Source organism: Phyllobates terribilis, unplaced genomic scaffold, assembly GCF_046119375.1.
Source record: "Phyllobates terribilis strain yellow unplaced genomic scaffold, ASM4611937v1 Scaffold_74__1_contigs__length_7073193, whole genome shotgun sequence".
In the NCBI taxonomy this organism is placed as follows: Eukaryota; Metazoa; Chordata; class Amphibia; order Anura; family Dendrobatidae; genus Phyllobates; species Phyllobates terribilis.
Window position 1 is genome coordinate 688,231 of NW_027362834.1, and position 15,616 is coordinate 703,846.

Below are 15,616 nucleotides of genomic sequence, written 5' to 3' on the forward strand. Positions count from 1 at the left end.
ATGTCTTCTTAACGGGAGTCCAGGAGCTCATCTCCACAAATGGACTTTTCAGGATCCTTGGGTGGCTCCGTAGTTTGAAACCAATTCTGGTTATCGCTTCTCGGCCTTTTGGCTAAGATCAAGTGTAGTATCTGTTCTTATCAGTTTAATATCTGATACGTCCCCTATCTGGGGACCATATATTAAATGGATTTTTAGAACAGGGAGATGGAAAAAGAGCTTGCTCTGTCCACTCCACGCATTGACCTGGTATTGCAGTATCTCCAGGACCGGTGCACCCCTTCTTTAATGCAGTTTCTAAAATCAGAAAGAATTGAATTCAATGTTTTTTGTTCATTTTGCTTGTTTGTCGGATTTTGGGATGGACTCTTTGGCTTTGCTTTTCTTCTCCTCATTGGATTTTTCATGTTCAAAGTTGCAGAAGCCAGATTACAAGCTCATTTTGGTTCAACTTCAGCAACTGTGCATTGCATTGCCATGTAATGTGATGCAATGCTATCTTTCTAGCTCTCCCTTTTTACTTCCTTTTGGATAAACAGACATATTAGGCAAGCATTTTGGAGCTTTTACCTAAATAACTACAGGTGGTGAGATAAGCTGCACAATATAATTGACCTTTCAGTATATTGTTGCACACACACCATCTATTTAGCAAATGCCCTTGTTATCAACAGCAGCCTTTTAAACTCACCTGAGCTAACAGGTATGTGCGCTGGTTACTCTGCTGCGCTTAAAATTTCTTTTTTGGTTTGCTACAATGCCTTTTCTGAAACGTTGTCTCCTTCTGCTGGAACACTGACTTCTTTCATTTAATGCCTGCAGACTATAAAAGAGAACCCAACCCAAAAAGTTTGGTTGATTAGTCTGTGGCATTCTGTTAAACTGTTGCTTATGGCGGTCTCTGTGAGCTTCTCAGCGACATTCAGCCAGCCAGGTATCCTGCCTGCAGTAGATGGAATGTGGCAATGGAACGCTGGCTGCGCGTGTCATAATAGGCTCTGAGCCTTTATATACCTGTGCACAGCAGCAGCCACCTTCAGTCTGCTGCTGGACAGCCAGCAGCAGCAGCAGCAGGAGAGGTATGTAATCAGGAGCCCTCCTGCTAAGGGTAGACAGCTGCTCGTTCCACCCCACCCCCCGCCTTAATTGGTTCTCCTCCCTTCCAACGGTGTTGAGGCGGGTGGGAACAGCAGGGGGTGAAGGTGCTGTGTTTAAAGAGGTGGAGTTATGCAGATCTAAAACGCGTGGATTGCAGCAGCAGCAAGCCGAAAAGTGCAGGCATGTAAGGGATCTAGAGGTTGACAACATGTCTTCTTAACGGGAGTCCAGGAGCTCATCTCCACAAATGGACTTTTCAGGATCCTTGGGTGGCTCCGTAGTTTGAAACCAATTCTGGTTATCGCTTCTCGGCCTTTTGGCTAAGATCAAGTGTAGTATCTGTTCTTATCAGTTTAATATCTGATACGTCCCCTATCTGGGGACCATATATTAAATGGATTTTTAGAACAGGGAGATGGAAAAAGAGCTTGCTCTGTCCACTCCACGCATTGACCTGGTATTGCAGTATCTCCAGGACCGGTGCACCCCTTCTTTAATGCAGTTTCTAAAATCAGAAAGAATTGAATTCAATGTTTTTTGTTCATTTTGCTTGTTTGTCGGATTTTGGGACGGACTCTTTGGCTTTGCTTTTCTTCTCCTCATTGGATTTTTCATGTTCAAAGTTGCAGAAGCCAGATTACAAGCTCATTTTGGTTCAACTTCAGCAACTGTGCATTGCATTGCCATGTAATGTGATGCAATGCTATCTTTCTAGCTCTCCCTTTTTACTTCCTTTTGGATAAACAGACATATTAGGCAAGCATTTTGGAGCTTTCACCTAAATAACTACAGGTGGTGAGATAAGCTGCACAATATAATTGACCTTTCAGTATATTGTTGCACACACACCATCTATTTAGCAAATGCCCTTGTTATCAACAGCAGCCTTTTAAACTCACCTGAGCTAACAGGTATGTGCGCTGGTTACTCTGCTGCGCTTAAAATTTCTTTTTTGGTTTGCTACAATGCCTTTTCTGAAACGTTGTCTCCTTCTGCTGGAACACTGACTTCTTTCATTTAATGCCTGCAGACTATAAAAGAGAACCCAACCCAAAAAGTTTGGTTGATTAGTCTGTGGCATTCTGCTAAACTGTTGCTTATGGCGGTCTCTGTCAGCTTCTCAGCGACATTCAGCCAGCCAGGTATCCTGCCTGCAGTAGATGGAATGTGGCAATGGAACGCTGGCTGCGCGTGTCATAATAGGCTCTGAGCCTTTATATACCTGTGCACAGCAGCAGCCACCTTCAGTCTGCTGCTGGACAGCCAGCAGCAGCAGCAGCAGGAGAGGTATGTAATCAGGAGCCCTCCTGCTAAGGGTAGACAGCTGCTCGTTCCACCCCACCCCCCGCCTTAATTGGTTCTCCTCCCTTCCAACGGTGTTGAGGCGGGTGGGAACAGCAGGGGGTGAAGGTGCTGTGTTTAAAGAGGTGGAGTTATGCAGATCTAAAACGCGTGGATTGCAGCAGCAGCAAGCCGAAAAGTGCAGGCATGTAAGGGATCTAGAGGTTGACAACATGTCTTCTTAACGGGAGTCCAGGAGCTCATCTCCACAAATGGACTTTTCAGGATCCTTGGGTGGCTCCGTAGTTTGAAACCAATTCTGGTTATCGCTTCTCGGCCTTTTGGCTAAGATCAAGTGTAGTATCTGTTCTTATCAGTTTAATATCTGATACGTCCCCTATCTGGGGACCATATATTAAATGGATTTTTAGAACAGGGAGATGGAAAAAGAGCTTGCTCTGTCCACTCCACGCATTGACCTGGTATTGCAGTATCTCCAGGACCGGTGCACCCCTTCTTTAATGCAGTTTCTAAAATCAGAAAGAATTGAATTCAATGTTTTTTGTTCATTTTGCTTGTTTGTCGGATTTTGGGATGGACTCTTTGGCTTTGCTTTTCTTCTCCTCATTGGATTTTTCATGTTCAAAGTTGCAGAAGCCAGATTACAAGCTCATTTTGGTTCAACTTCAGCAACTGTGCATTGCATTGCCATGTAATGTAATGTAATGCAATGCTATCTATCTAGCTCTCCCTCTATACTTCCTTTTGGATAAACAGACATATTAGGCAAGCATTTTGGAGCTTTCACCTAAATAACTACAGGTGGTGAGATAAGCTGCACAATATAATTGACCTTTCAGTATATTGTTGCACACACACCATCTATTTAGCAAATGCCCTTGTTATCAACAGCAGCCTTTTAAACTCACCTGAGCTAACAGGTATGTGCGCTGGTTACTCTGCTGCGCTTAAAATTTCTTTTTTGGTTTGCTACAATGCCTTTTCTGAAACGTTGTCTCCTTCTGCTGGAACACTGACTTCTTTCATTTAATGCCTGCAGACTATAAAAGAGAACCCAACCCAAAAAGTTTGGTTGATTAGTCTGTGGCATTCTGTTAAACTGTTGCTTATGGCGGTCTCTGTGAGCTTCTCAGCGACATTCAGCCAGCCAGGTATCCTGCCTGCAGTAGATGGAATGTGGCAATGGAACGCTGGCTGCGCGTGTCATAATAGGCTCTGAGCCTTTATATACCTGTGCACAGCAGCAGCCACCTTCAGTCTGCTGCTGGACAGCCAGCAGCAGCAGCAGCAGGAGAGGTATGTAATCAGGAGCCCTCCTGCTAAGGGTAGACAGCTGCTCGTTCCACCCCACCCCCCGCCTTAATTGGTTCTCCTCCCTTCCAACGGTGTTGAGGCGGGTGGGAACAGCAGGGGGTGAAGGTGCTGTGTTTAAAGAGGTGGAGTTATGCAGATCTAAAACGCGTGGATTGCAGCAGCAGCAAGCCGAAAAGTGCAGGCATGTAAGGGATCTAGAGGTTGACAACATGTCTTCTTAACGGGAGTCCAGGAGCTCATCTCCACAAATGGACTTTTCAGGATCCTTGGGTGGCTCCGTAGTTTGAAACCAATTCTGGTTATCGCTTCTCGGCCTTTTGGCACGATCTGTAGTGGGTTGTGACATTGGGCTGAAGGTTGCTGTGGTGGCAGAACCGATTCTTGGCCTTTGGAGATATCCAGTGCTGCTTTTGGGAATCGGTGCTAAAGCTGCAGTGCCTTTTCTTTATGGAGGACGGTGTGTTGGAGGGAGGACGAACTTCGTGGAGGCTGCGATCCGTGTGTAATATTTTCCTTGGTATCTGGAAAAGAAGAGGAAAATCATGGAGACAAGGAGAAACCCTGGAGGAAGGAAGGAGAATCAAGCAAGCAACCCGAATGATTATTTCTCGGAGGAGCATCCGCTGAAGGACACCATCAGGTTCGTGGTTGCTCCTGACCACCGGCAGGTGAAAGATTCTCAATTTATTTTCAATGTTATTTGTAAGCTCTTGAAGATCGACAAGGAGCATCTTTTTTGCTTTCAATCTTTTTTTTCTCGAGGACTTTATGATGTTACGCTTAATAAAGCCTCGCAGTGTGAAAGTGCCTACGCTCTTTATGAAGTAAATAAAGAGAAGGTAGAGCTGGAGGGGGTGAAAGTAATCCCCTCTTTTCAGTTTTCAATGAAAGTACTGACGATTCATTTGTTTAGTCCATTTATTACAGACTCTGAGGTTGAAAGTTACCTATCAATGTATTGTGACAAAATCATCCCTAAGAGACGCGGGGAAACACAGTTTGGAGTGTGGAACGGGAAACGTGTGTATGTGGTATCATTTAGGAAGAACCCGAATGAGGAGGGGGGCGTGTCCAGACCTCCGCCGCAGGTTTATATCAACCATAGCCGCGGTTATTTATTCTTCCCAGGGATGCCACACTACTGCCGTGTGTGTAAAAAATATGGACATCTGGATGCAGAATGTAACAAGTGTTTTAGTTGCATGGGTACTCCTCACCAGATGGATGAGTGCCCTAAAAATAAGAAAAAGGATGTAGAGGAGATGGACACATCGCCTGAAGAACAGCAACAAGAAGCTAAAGACGATGTGGAAGCAGGCATTGCTGCTGAAGAGGAAAAAGGGGAAGAGGAGAAAGAAAGGAGTGAGAAGGAGGAGACAGAAAGAAAGAGAAAAGAGGAAGAGGAGGGACGGGCAATGAAGGAGAAGAAGAAGGAGGAACGGGTTAAAAAATCACAAGAAGAAGAGGAAAGGAAGTTGGAAGAAAGGAAGAGAAAGAAGGAAGAGGAAAAACAGAAGAGGATAGAGGACATAGAAAAAAGGGCCATGGAGATAAAGAAACAGATGGAAAGGAAAAAGAGAGAAGAGCAGAAGAAAGAAGATAAGAAGAAAGAAGATAAGAATGAAAAGAAGAAGATAGAAGAACAGAAGAAAGAAGATCAGAAGAGAGAAGAGAAGAGTCAAATGTTGCAAGAAATTTCTCCACTAAGTAAAGGGAGTAGTTGTGGAGGGGAAAGTGATATTCCAGAAGTAGTGGAGTCCACTCCTACTAATTCCCTGTCGCAGAGCTTACCTTGCGCGCAGGTACAAATGGACTGCACAGAAAAATCTCTAAAAAGAAGTGTGGATAGAAGTGATAATGAAGGAATACCATGTGGTGGGAAAGTAAAGGCATTAGAAGCAACAAGTCTGCTGGGGAGTGTGTCATCTTCGGATGTATCAGATCTGGAGGTAGACCCATCTTCTCCGGCAGTAGAGAATGAGGGCGGAGGGAAGAGCCCTGCACTAAATGTTAGAAGATGATCCGCTCAATGTCCCTGAATGTTCAGGGGTTTAACGACCTATATAAGAGAACTGCTTTATATGATTTTTTAAATAATGAAAATATTGATTTTATCTTTCTACAAGAATGTAATTTGACAAAAAAAATAAGCTATGAATATTTACAGGGTATATGGAAGGGTAACTTATGCTTTTCTGGTGGGAACGAGTCAAAAAGTGATGGTGTGGGGTTTTTATGCTCTAAAGATTGGGAGATTGTAAATTATGAAGAGATATACCCTGGGAGGATTTTAAGAATTGATGTGCAGAAAAATGGGAAGAAAGTGAGGTGTTTTAATGTGTATGCAAATGCAGAAAAAGCCTTGAGATTACATTTGTTTGAACTGTTGCAGCTGTTTTTACCTGGAGTAGATCCATTAGTTTTAGGTGGGGATTTTAATTGTCATTTAAAAAATGTAAAAGATGGGTCAGCTTCATGTCTTAGAAATATTTTAGCAGCTTTTAATCTTAAAGATACATGGGCATTAGATGGACAAAAAAAGGAGCATGAAGTCACTTGGGTGGGGAGAGGTGTTTCATCCAGAATAGATTATATTTTTATATCTCAAGCCCTAACATGCTCAGGTTTTAAAACGCATTCAACACCTTTTTCAGATCATAAAATAATAGAATGTAGTTTTAAAATAGAATCAGATGTGGATAAAAGACCGTCACACTGGAAATTTAATGTATCCCTACTACAAGACGAGGTGGTTATGGAAGGTTTTAAAAAGCTGTATGAAAAACTGAAGCTAAAAAAACCGTTTTTTAAATCTATTTTTAATTGGTGGGATTTTGTCAAGAAGGAGGTAAAAATATTTTTTATTAAAGAAGGAAAGAAGAAAGCTGCTGCAAAACGTATTTTTTATAATGATCTTAATGCTAAACTGCAATGTTTTTTTCACCTCGAAAATAACGGATGTGATATGGAGGAGGCGATCCGAACAACAAAAGAAAAGATCCAAAACTGCCTGAAAGAAAAAGGTAAAGAAATTATTTTTAATTCCCGAGTAAAAGTTTTAGACGAGGATGAAAAATGCACAAAATTCTTTTTTAAAAAAATATGTGACAAGAAGGATTATATGAAGGTTTTGGAAGGAGAAACAAGTTTGGAGGGGAAGAAGATGAAAGCAAAAGAATTTTATGATGATTTATTTTCTGTTAAAAACACGGATGTGTCTCTAAAAAAACATTTTTTAGAAGGACTGGAAAAAAATTTTAATGCGGAAGATAAATCTTTTTTAATAGGGAATTTTACTAAAGAGGAAGTTTTAATACAATTAATACGCTACAAAATAACAAAACGCCGGGAGCAGATGGACTACCTGTTGAATTTTACAAGTGTTTATGGGAGATCATGGGTGAGGATTTTTATGAAGTAATTTTAGAAGCAGAAGCATCTTTTAGTGTCCCAGAGTCGTGGTGGGAGGGTCTTATTGTTTTATTATTTAAGAAAGGAAATAAAGAACTGATTAAAAATTGGAGACCAATAACCCTTTTAAATACGGACTGTAAGGTATATGCAAAGTTACTAGCAAATAGATTAAAAAAGGTAATCGGCTCAGTAATAGAAGTGGATCAGACGTGTGCAGTGCCAAATCGGAGAATCAGCGACTCATTGATTTTAATCAGGGATGTTTTATGGGATGTTTTAGACAGAAAACAAAAGCTTGCTCTAATTACTTTGGATTTTGAAAAAGCGTACGATAGAGTTGCCCATGATTTTTTATTTGCAGTTTTAGAGAAAATGGGATGCCCGGATGTTTTTAGCAAACGTATTAAATCTCTTTACAAATCATGTTTTAGCAAAATATCTATTAATGGTTTTTTATCTGATAATGTAAAAATAAACTGTGGCGTTAAACAGGGGTGTCCCTTATCCCCTATTCTTTTTATTTGTGCAATTGAACCACTTTTAGCAGCTTTTAGGAGAGATAAGGTAATCAATGTTTTTTTTATTCCCGGGAGTTGCAATGAACAAGTTAAAGTGGTGGCATATATGGATGATGTGACGGTTTTAGTTAAAGACACTAGAAGCATGAACAGAGCCATAAGAACAGTGGATTGGTTTGGGGGCGCATCGGGTTTTAAAATTAACATGGAAAAATCTGGTATTTTAACTGTTGGTGATTTTATTGTAGATTCTGAGTGTAAATTAACAAGAATGAATGAAGTAAAAATTTTAGGTATTTATTTCTCAGAGTCAGGTGGTAATGTAAGAAATTGGGAGTCTCTGCTGGAAAGAGTTAAGAAAAAGATTACTTTCTGGCAGTTGAGAGATCTTACCCTGGAAGGAAAAATTTTAATTATTAGACAGGTTTTACTCCCAATGTTTTTATATGTCTCAACAGTTTTTATCCCCCAAAATAATATCATGAAGAGAGTTATTAAGGTATGTTTTAATTTTTTATGGAGATCCAAGATGGAAAGAGTAAAGAGAGAGGAGATATATAAATCAAAGAAAAAAGGTGGGAAAGGTTTTCCGGATATTAGGTCCTTTTTATATGCAAAGTATGTAGCGAACTGTGTATGCACTTTATTAGGACCAGGCTCTAAGCTAAAGTTGTTTTCTATATATAATTTAGGTTTCTATATTAGAAATTATAAATGGTTGGAGATGTCTCTAAATAGGCCTTATAGGTTTTTACCTCCAGGAAATTATATTGTTTTAGGAAAAATTTTAAGAGATTTTAAACTTAAGATGGTCGAAATAAATGTTCTTAAATGCCATAAAAAAATCCTAAAAATCCTGGAAGAGAGAATAGGTATCAGTCCTGTGGAACATTTTTCATTCAAAATTGTGGAAAGAATCTGGATGAATGTAAATTATAGTGTGTTATCTAATGAACACAAGGATTTACTCTGGTGTATAGTAAAAGACTGCCTGCCAACCCGTGAGTTCCAACACAGGCGTGGGTTGGTAAGATCTGAAGTGTGCCCAAGATCCAGGTGTGGGAATAGTGAAACACCCATGCACATCTTCTGGAATTGTAATTTTGCACAGACAATATGGAGGAAAGTGTGCAATATAGTGAGAGCTGTGAGTACTGTTAATTTTTTGGATTTTAACAGAGTATTTTATGGGATGGGGATAAGAGAGGAGGATTTTAAAATTGTATGGATTATTATTGCATGTGTGAAGGCGGCATTGTGGAAAGCAAGGAACATTTTAGTGTTTAAACATAAGGAAGTAACAGTCGACCAGTGTATTAAATTATGTCTAAGTTATTTGTACATGTATTTCTGGAGGGACAAAATGACGCTTGGCAAGGTGAAAGCAAATGAGAAATGGAAACAATGTAAATGGAATGAACTTACCTTGTAAGATTTGATTTTTTGAAAACCTGTGGAAAAACAAAAAAAGAAGAACAAAAACAAACAAAAAAAAATAGCCAAAACTATATAATTTAAAAAAAAAAAAAAAAGAGGGAAAAAATAAATAAATATATATATATAAAAGAAAAAGAAAATAAAAGATTTGGAGAAGTATTAAAATTGGTAGAATGCACGATGATGGATTTGAGTCTTCTTATCTTTTTGTTGATTCCAAGACTTTGTAATCTGAGTGTAAAAAAAAAAAAAAAAAAAAAAAAAAAAAATCTGTTCTTATCAGTTTAATATCTGATACGTCCCCTATCTGGGGACCATATATTAAATGGATTTTTAGAACAGGGAGATGGAAAAAGAGCTTGCTCTGTCCACTCCACGCATTGACCTGGTATTGCAGTATCTCCAGGACCGGTGCACCCCTTCTTTAATGCAGTTTCTAAAATCAGAAAGAATTGAATTCAATGTTTTTTGTTCATTTTGCTTGTTTGTCGGATTTTGGGATGGACTCTTTGGCTTTGCTTTTCTTCTCCTCATTGGATTTTTCATGTTCAAAGTTGCAGAAGCCAGATTACAAGCTCATTTTGGTTCAACTTCAGCAACTGTGCATTGCATTGCCATGTAATGTAATGTAATGCAATGCTATCTATCTAGCTCTCCCTCTATACTTCCTTTTGGATAAACAGACATATTAGGCAAGCATTTTGGAGCTTTCACCTAAATAACTACAGGTGGTGAGATAAGCTGCACAATATAATTGACCTTTCAGTATATTGTTGCACACACACCATCTATTTAGCAAATGCCCTTGTTATCAACAGCAGCCTTTTAAACTCACCTGAGCTAACAGGTATGTGCGCTGGTTACTCTGCTGCGCTTAAAATTTCTTTTTTGGTTTGCTACAATGCCTTTTCTGAAACGTTGTCTCCTTCTGCTGGAACACTGACTTCTTTCATTTAATGCCTGCAGACTATAAAAGAGAACCCAACCCAAAAAGTTTGGTTGATTAGTCTGTGGCATTCTGTTAAACTGTTGCTTATGGCGGTCTCTGTGAGCTTCTCAGCGACATTCAGCCAGCCAGGTATCCTGCCTGCAGTAGATGGAATGTGGCAATGGAACGCTGGCTGCGCGTGTCATAATAGGCTCTGAGCCTTTATATACCTGTGCACAGCAGCAGCCACCTTGAGTCTGCTGCTGGACAGCCAGCAGCAGCAGCAGCAGGAGAGGTATGTAATCAGGAGCCCTCCTGCTAAGGGTAGACAGCTGCTCGTTCCACCCCACCCCCCGCCTTAATTGGTTCTCCTCCCTTCCAACGGTGTTGAGGCGGGTGGGAACAGCAGGGGGTGAAGGTGCTGTGTTTAAAGAGGTGGAGTTATGCAGATCTAAAACGCGTGGATTGCAGCAGCAGCAAGCCGAAAAGTGCAGGCATGTAAGGGATCTAGAGGTTGACAACATGTCTTCTTAACGGGAGTCCAGGAGCTCATCTCCACAAATGGACTTTTCAGGATCCTTGGGTGGCTCCGTAGTTTGAAACCAATTCTGGTTATCGCTTCTCGGCCTTTTGGCTAAGATCAAGTGTAGTATCTGTTCTTATCAGTTTAATATCTGATACGTCCCCTATCTGGGGACCATATATTAAATGGATTTTTAGAACAGGGAGATGGAAAAAGAGCTTGCTCTGTCCACTCCACGCATTGACCTGGTATTGCATTATCTCCAGGACCGGTGCACCCCTTCTTTAATGCAGTTTCTAAAATCAGAAAGAATTGAATTCAATGTTTTTTGTTCATTTTGCTTGTTTGTCGGATTTTGGGATGGACTCTTTGGCTTTGCTTTTCTTCTCCTCATTGGATTTTTCATGTTCAAAGTTGCAGAAGCCAGATTACAAGCTCATTTTGGTTCAACTTCAGCAACTGTGCATTGCATTGCCATGTAATGTGATGCAATGCTATCTTTCTAGCTCTCCCTTTTTACTTCCTTTTGGATAAACAGACATATTAGGCAAGCATTTTGGAGCTTTCACCTAAATAACTACAGGTGGTGAGATAAGCTGCACAATATAATTGACCTTTCAGTATATTGTTGCACACACACCATCTATTTAGCAAATGCCCTTGTTATCAACAGCAGCCTTTTAAACTCGCCTGAGCTAACAGGTATGTGCGCTGGTTACTCTGCTGCGCTTAAAATTTCTTTTTTGGTTTGCTACAATGCCTTTTCTGAAACGTTGTCTCCTTCTGCTGGAACACTGACTTCTTTCATTTAATGCCTGCAGACTATAAAAGAGAACCCAACCCAAAAAGTTTGGCTGATTAGTCTGTGGCATTCTGTTAAACTGTTGCTTATGGCGGTCTCTGTGAGCTTCTCAGCGACATTCAGCCAGCCAGGTATCCTGCCTGCAGTAGATGGAATGTGGCAATGGAACGCTGGCTGCGCGTGTCATAATAGGCTCTGAGCCTTTATATACCTGTGCACAGCAGCAGCCACCTTCAGTCTACTGCTGGACAGCCAGCAGCAGCAGCAGCAGGAGAGGTATGTAATCAGGAGCCCTCCTGCTAAGGGTAGACAGCTGCTCGTTCCACCCCACCCCCCGCCTTAATTGGTTCTCCTCCCTTCCAACGGTGTTGAGGTGGGTGGGAACAGCAGGGGGTGAAGGTGCTGTGTTTAAAGAGGTGGAGTTATGCAGATCTAAAACGCGTGGATTGCAGCAGCAGCAAGCCGAAAAGTGCAGGCATGTAAGGGATCTAGAGGTTGACAACATGTCTTCTTAACGGGAGTCCAGGAGCTCATCTCCACAAATGGACTTTTCAGGATCCTTGGGTGGCTCCGTAGTTTGAAACCAATTCTGGTTATCGCTTCTCGGCCTTTTGGCTAAGATCAAGTGTAGTATCTGTTCTTATCAGTTTAATATCTGATACGTCCCCTATCTGGGGACCATATATTAAATGGATTTTTAGAACAGGGAGATGGAAAAAGAGCTTGCTCTGTCCACTCCACGCATTGACCTGGTATTGCAGTATCTCCAGGACCGGTGCACCCCTTCTTTAATGCAGTTTCTAAAATCAGAAAGAATTGAATTCAATGTTTTTTGTTCATTTTGCTTGTTTGTCGGATTTTGGGATGGACTCTTTGGCTTTGCTTTTCTTCTCCTCATTGGATTTTTCATGTTCAAAGTTGCAGAAGCCAGATTACAAGCTCATTTTGGTTCAACTTCAGCAACTGTGCATTGCATTGCCATGTAATGTGATGCAATGCTATCTTTCTAGCTCTCCCTTTTTACTTCCTTTTGGATAAACAGACATATTAGGCAAGCATTTTGGAGCTTTCACCTAAATAACTACAGGTGGTGAGATAAGCTGCACAATATAATTGACCTTTCAGTATATTGTTGCACACACACCATCTATTTAGCAAATGCCCTTGTTATCAACAGCAGCCTTTTAAACTCACCTGAGCTAACAGGTATGTGCGCTGGTTACTCTGCTGCGCTTAAAATTTCTTTTTTGGTTTGCTACAATGCCTTTTCTGAAACGTTGTCTCCTTCTGCTGGAACACTGACTTCTTTCATTTAATGCCTGCAGACTATAAAAGAGAACCCAACCCAAAAAGTTTGGTTGATTAGTCTGTGGCATTCTGTTAAACTGTTGCTTATGGCGGTCTCTGTGAGCTTCTCAGCGACATTCAGCCAGCCAGGTATCCTGCCTGCAGTAGATGGAATGTGGCAATGGAACGCTGGCTGCGCGTGTCATAATAGGCTCTGAGCCTTTATATACCTGTGCACAGCAGCAGCCACCTTCAGTCTGCTGCTGGACAGCCAGCAGCAGCAGCAGCAGGAGAGGTATGTAATCAGGAGCCCTCCTGCTAAGGGTAGACAGCTGCTCGTTCCACCCCACCCCCCGCCTTAATTGGTTCTCCTCCCTTCCAACGGTGTTGAGGCGGGTGGGAACAGCAGGGGGTGAAGGTGCTGTGTTTAAAGAGGTGGAGTTATGCAGATCTAAAACGCGTGGATTGCAGCAGCAGCAAGCCGAAAAGTGCAGGCATGTAAGGGATCTAGAGGTTGACAACATGTCTTCTTAACGGGAGTCCAGGAGCTCATCTCCACAAATGGACTTTTCAGGATCCTTGGGTGGCTCCGTAGTTTGAAACCAATTCTGGTTATCGCTTCTCGGCCTTTTGGCTAAGATCAAGTGTAGTATCTGTTCTTATCAGTTTAATATCTGATACGTCCCCTATCTGGGGACCATATATTAAATGGATTTTTAGAACAGGGAGATGGAAAAAGAGCTTGCTCTGTCCACTCCACGCATTGACCTGGTATTGCAGTATCTCCAGGACCGGTGCACCCCTTCTTTAATGCAGTTTCTAAAATCAGAAAGAATTGAATTCAATGTTTTTTGTTCATTTTGCTTGTTTGTCGGATTTTGGGATGGACTCTTTGGCTTTGCTTTTCTTCTCCTCATTGGATTTTTCATGTTCAAAGTTGCAGAAGCCAGATTACAAGCTCATTTTGGTTCAACTTCAGCAACTGTGCATTGCATTGCCATGTAATGTGATGCAATGCTATCTTTCTAGCTCTCCCTTTTTACTTCCTTTTGGATAAACAGACATATTAGGCAAGCATTTTGGAGCTTTCACCTAAATAACTACAGGTGGTGAGATAAGCTGCACAATATAATTGACCTTTCAGTATATTGTTGCACACACACCATCTATTTAGCAAATGCCCTTGTTATCAACAGCAGCCTTTTAAACTCACCTGAGCTAACAGGTATGTGCGCTGGTTACTCTGCTGCGCTTAAAATTTCTTTTTTGGTTTGCTACAATGCCTTTTCTGAAACGTTGTCTCCTTCTGCTGGAACACTGACTTCTTTCATTTAATGCCTGCAGACTATAAAAGAGAACCCAACCCAAAAAGTTTGGTTGATTAGTCTGTGGCATTCTGTTAAACTGTTGCTTATGGCGGTCTCTGTGAGCTTCTCAGCGACATTCAGCCAGCCAGGTATCCTGCCTGCAGTAGATGGAATGTGGCAATGGAACGCTGGCTGCGCGTGTCATAATAGGCTCTGAGCCTTTATATACCTGTGCACAGCAGCAGCCACCTTCAGTCTGCTGCTGGACAGCCAGCAGCAGCAGCAGCAGGAGAGGTATGTAATCAGGAGCCCTCCTGCTAAGGGTAGACAGCTGCTCGTTCCACCCCACCCCCCGCCTTAATTGGTTCTCCTCCCTTCCAACGGTGTTGAGGCGGGTGGGAACAGCAGGGGGTGAAGGTGCTGTGTTTAAAGAGGTGGAGTTATGCAGATCTAAAACGCGTGGATTGCAGCAGCAGCAAGCCGAAAAGTGCAGGCATGTAAGGGATCTAGAGGTTGACAACATGTCTTCTTAACGGGAGTCCAGGAGCTCATCTCCACAAATGGACTTTTCAGGATCCTTGGGTGGCTCCGTAGTTTGAAACCAATTCTGGTTATCGCTTCTCGGCCTTTTGGCTAAGATCAAGTGTAGTATCTGTTCTTATCAGTTTAATATCTGATACGTCCCCTATCTGGGGACCATATATTAAATGGATTTTTAGAACAGGGAGATGGAAAAAGAGCTTGCTCTGTCCACTCCACGCATTGACCTGGTATTGCAGTATCTCCAGGACCGGTGCACCCCTTCTTTAATGCAGTTTCTAAAATCAGAAAGAATTGAATTCAATGTTTTTTGTTCATTTTGCTTGTTTGTCGGATTTTGGGATGGACTCTTTGGCTTTGCTTTTCTTCTCCTCATTGGATTTTTCATGTTCAAAGTTGCAGAAGCCAGATTACAAGCTCATTTTGGTTCAACTTCAGCAACTGTGCATTGCATTGCCATGTAATGTGATGCAATGCTATCTTTCTAGCTCTCCCTTTTTACTTCCTTTTGGATAAACAGACATATTAGGCAAGCATTTTGGAGCTTTCACCTAAATAACTACAGGTGGTGAGATAAGCTGCACAATATAATTGACCTTTCAGTATATTGTTGCACACACACCATCTATTTAGCAAATGCCCTTGTTATCAACAGCAGCCTTTTAAACTCACCTGAGCTAACAGGTATGTGCGCTGGTTACTCTGCTGCGCTTAAAATTTCTTTTTTGGTTTGCTACAATGCCTTTTCTGAAACGTTGTCTCCTTCTGCTGGAACACTGACTTCTTTCATTTAATGCCTGCAGACTATAAAAGAGAACCCAACCCAAAAAGTTTGGTTGATTAGTCTGTGGCATTCTGTTAAACTGTTGCTTATGGCGGTCTCTGTGAGCTTCTCAGCGACATTCAGCTAGCCAGGTATCCTGCCTGCAGTAGATGGAATGTGGCAATGGAACGCTGGCTGCGCGTGTCATAATAGGCTCTGAGCCTTTATATACCTGTGCACAGCAGCAGCCACCTTCAGTCTGCTGCTGGACAGCCAGCAGCAGCAGCAGCAGGAGAGGTATGTAATCAGGAGCCCTCCTGCTAAGGGTAGACAGCTGCTCGTTCCACCCCACCCCCCGCCTTAATTGGTTCTCCTCCCTTCCA

General features: G+C 41.8%; 7 non-coding genes and 1 pseudogene across 7 annotated transcripts; all 8 read left to right on the forward strand.

Annotated features, from left to right (window-relative positions):
- Window positions 1–92: 92 nt before the first annotated feature.
- Window positions 93–283, forward strand: LOC141196709 (U2 spliceosomal RNA). The gene has a single exon (XR_012269107.1). It is a non-coding gene; the product is annotated as a U2 spliceosomal RNA (small nuclear RNA).
- A 1,115-nt stretch (window positions 284–1,398) lies between these two features.
- Window positions 1,399–1,589, forward strand: LOC141196710 (U2 spliceosomal RNA). Its single transcript, XR_012269108.1, has one exon. It is a non-coding gene; the product is annotated as a U2 spliceosomal RNA (small nuclear RNA).
- Window positions 1,590–2,704: 1,115 nt separating this feature from the next.
- On the forward strand, window positions 2,705–2,895 carry LOC141196711 (U2 spliceosomal RNA). The gene has a single exon (XR_012269109.1). It is a non-coding gene; the product is annotated as a U2 spliceosomal RNA (small nuclear RNA).
- Window positions 2,896–9,282: 6,387 nt separating this feature from the next.
- Window positions 9,283–9,505, forward strand: LOC141196298 (U2 spliceosomal RNA; annotated as a pseudogene).
- Window positions 9,506–10,625: 1,120 nt separating this feature from the next.
- On the forward strand, window positions 10,626–10,816 carry LOC141196688 (U2 spliceosomal RNA). The gene has a single exon (XR_012269088.1). It is a non-coding gene; the product is annotated as a U2 spliceosomal RNA (small nuclear RNA).
- Window positions 10,817–11,931: 1,115 nt separating this feature from the next.
- Window positions 11,932–12,122, forward strand: LOC141196713 (U2 spliceosomal RNA). Its single transcript, XR_012269111.1, has one exon. It is a non-coding gene; the product is annotated as a U2 spliceosomal RNA (small nuclear RNA).
- Window positions 12,123–13,237: 1,115 nt separating this feature from the next.
- Window positions 13,238–13,428, forward strand: LOC141196714 (U2 spliceosomal RNA). The gene has a single exon (XR_012269112.1). It is a non-coding gene; the product is annotated as a U2 spliceosomal RNA (small nuclear RNA).
- A 1,115-nt stretch (window positions 13,429–14,543) lies between these two features.
- Window positions 14,544–14,734, forward strand: LOC141196715 (U2 spliceosomal RNA). Its single transcript, XR_012269113.1, has one exon. It is a non-coding gene; the product is annotated as a U2 spliceosomal RNA (small nuclear RNA).
- Window positions 14,735–15,616: the final 882 nt, after the last annotated feature.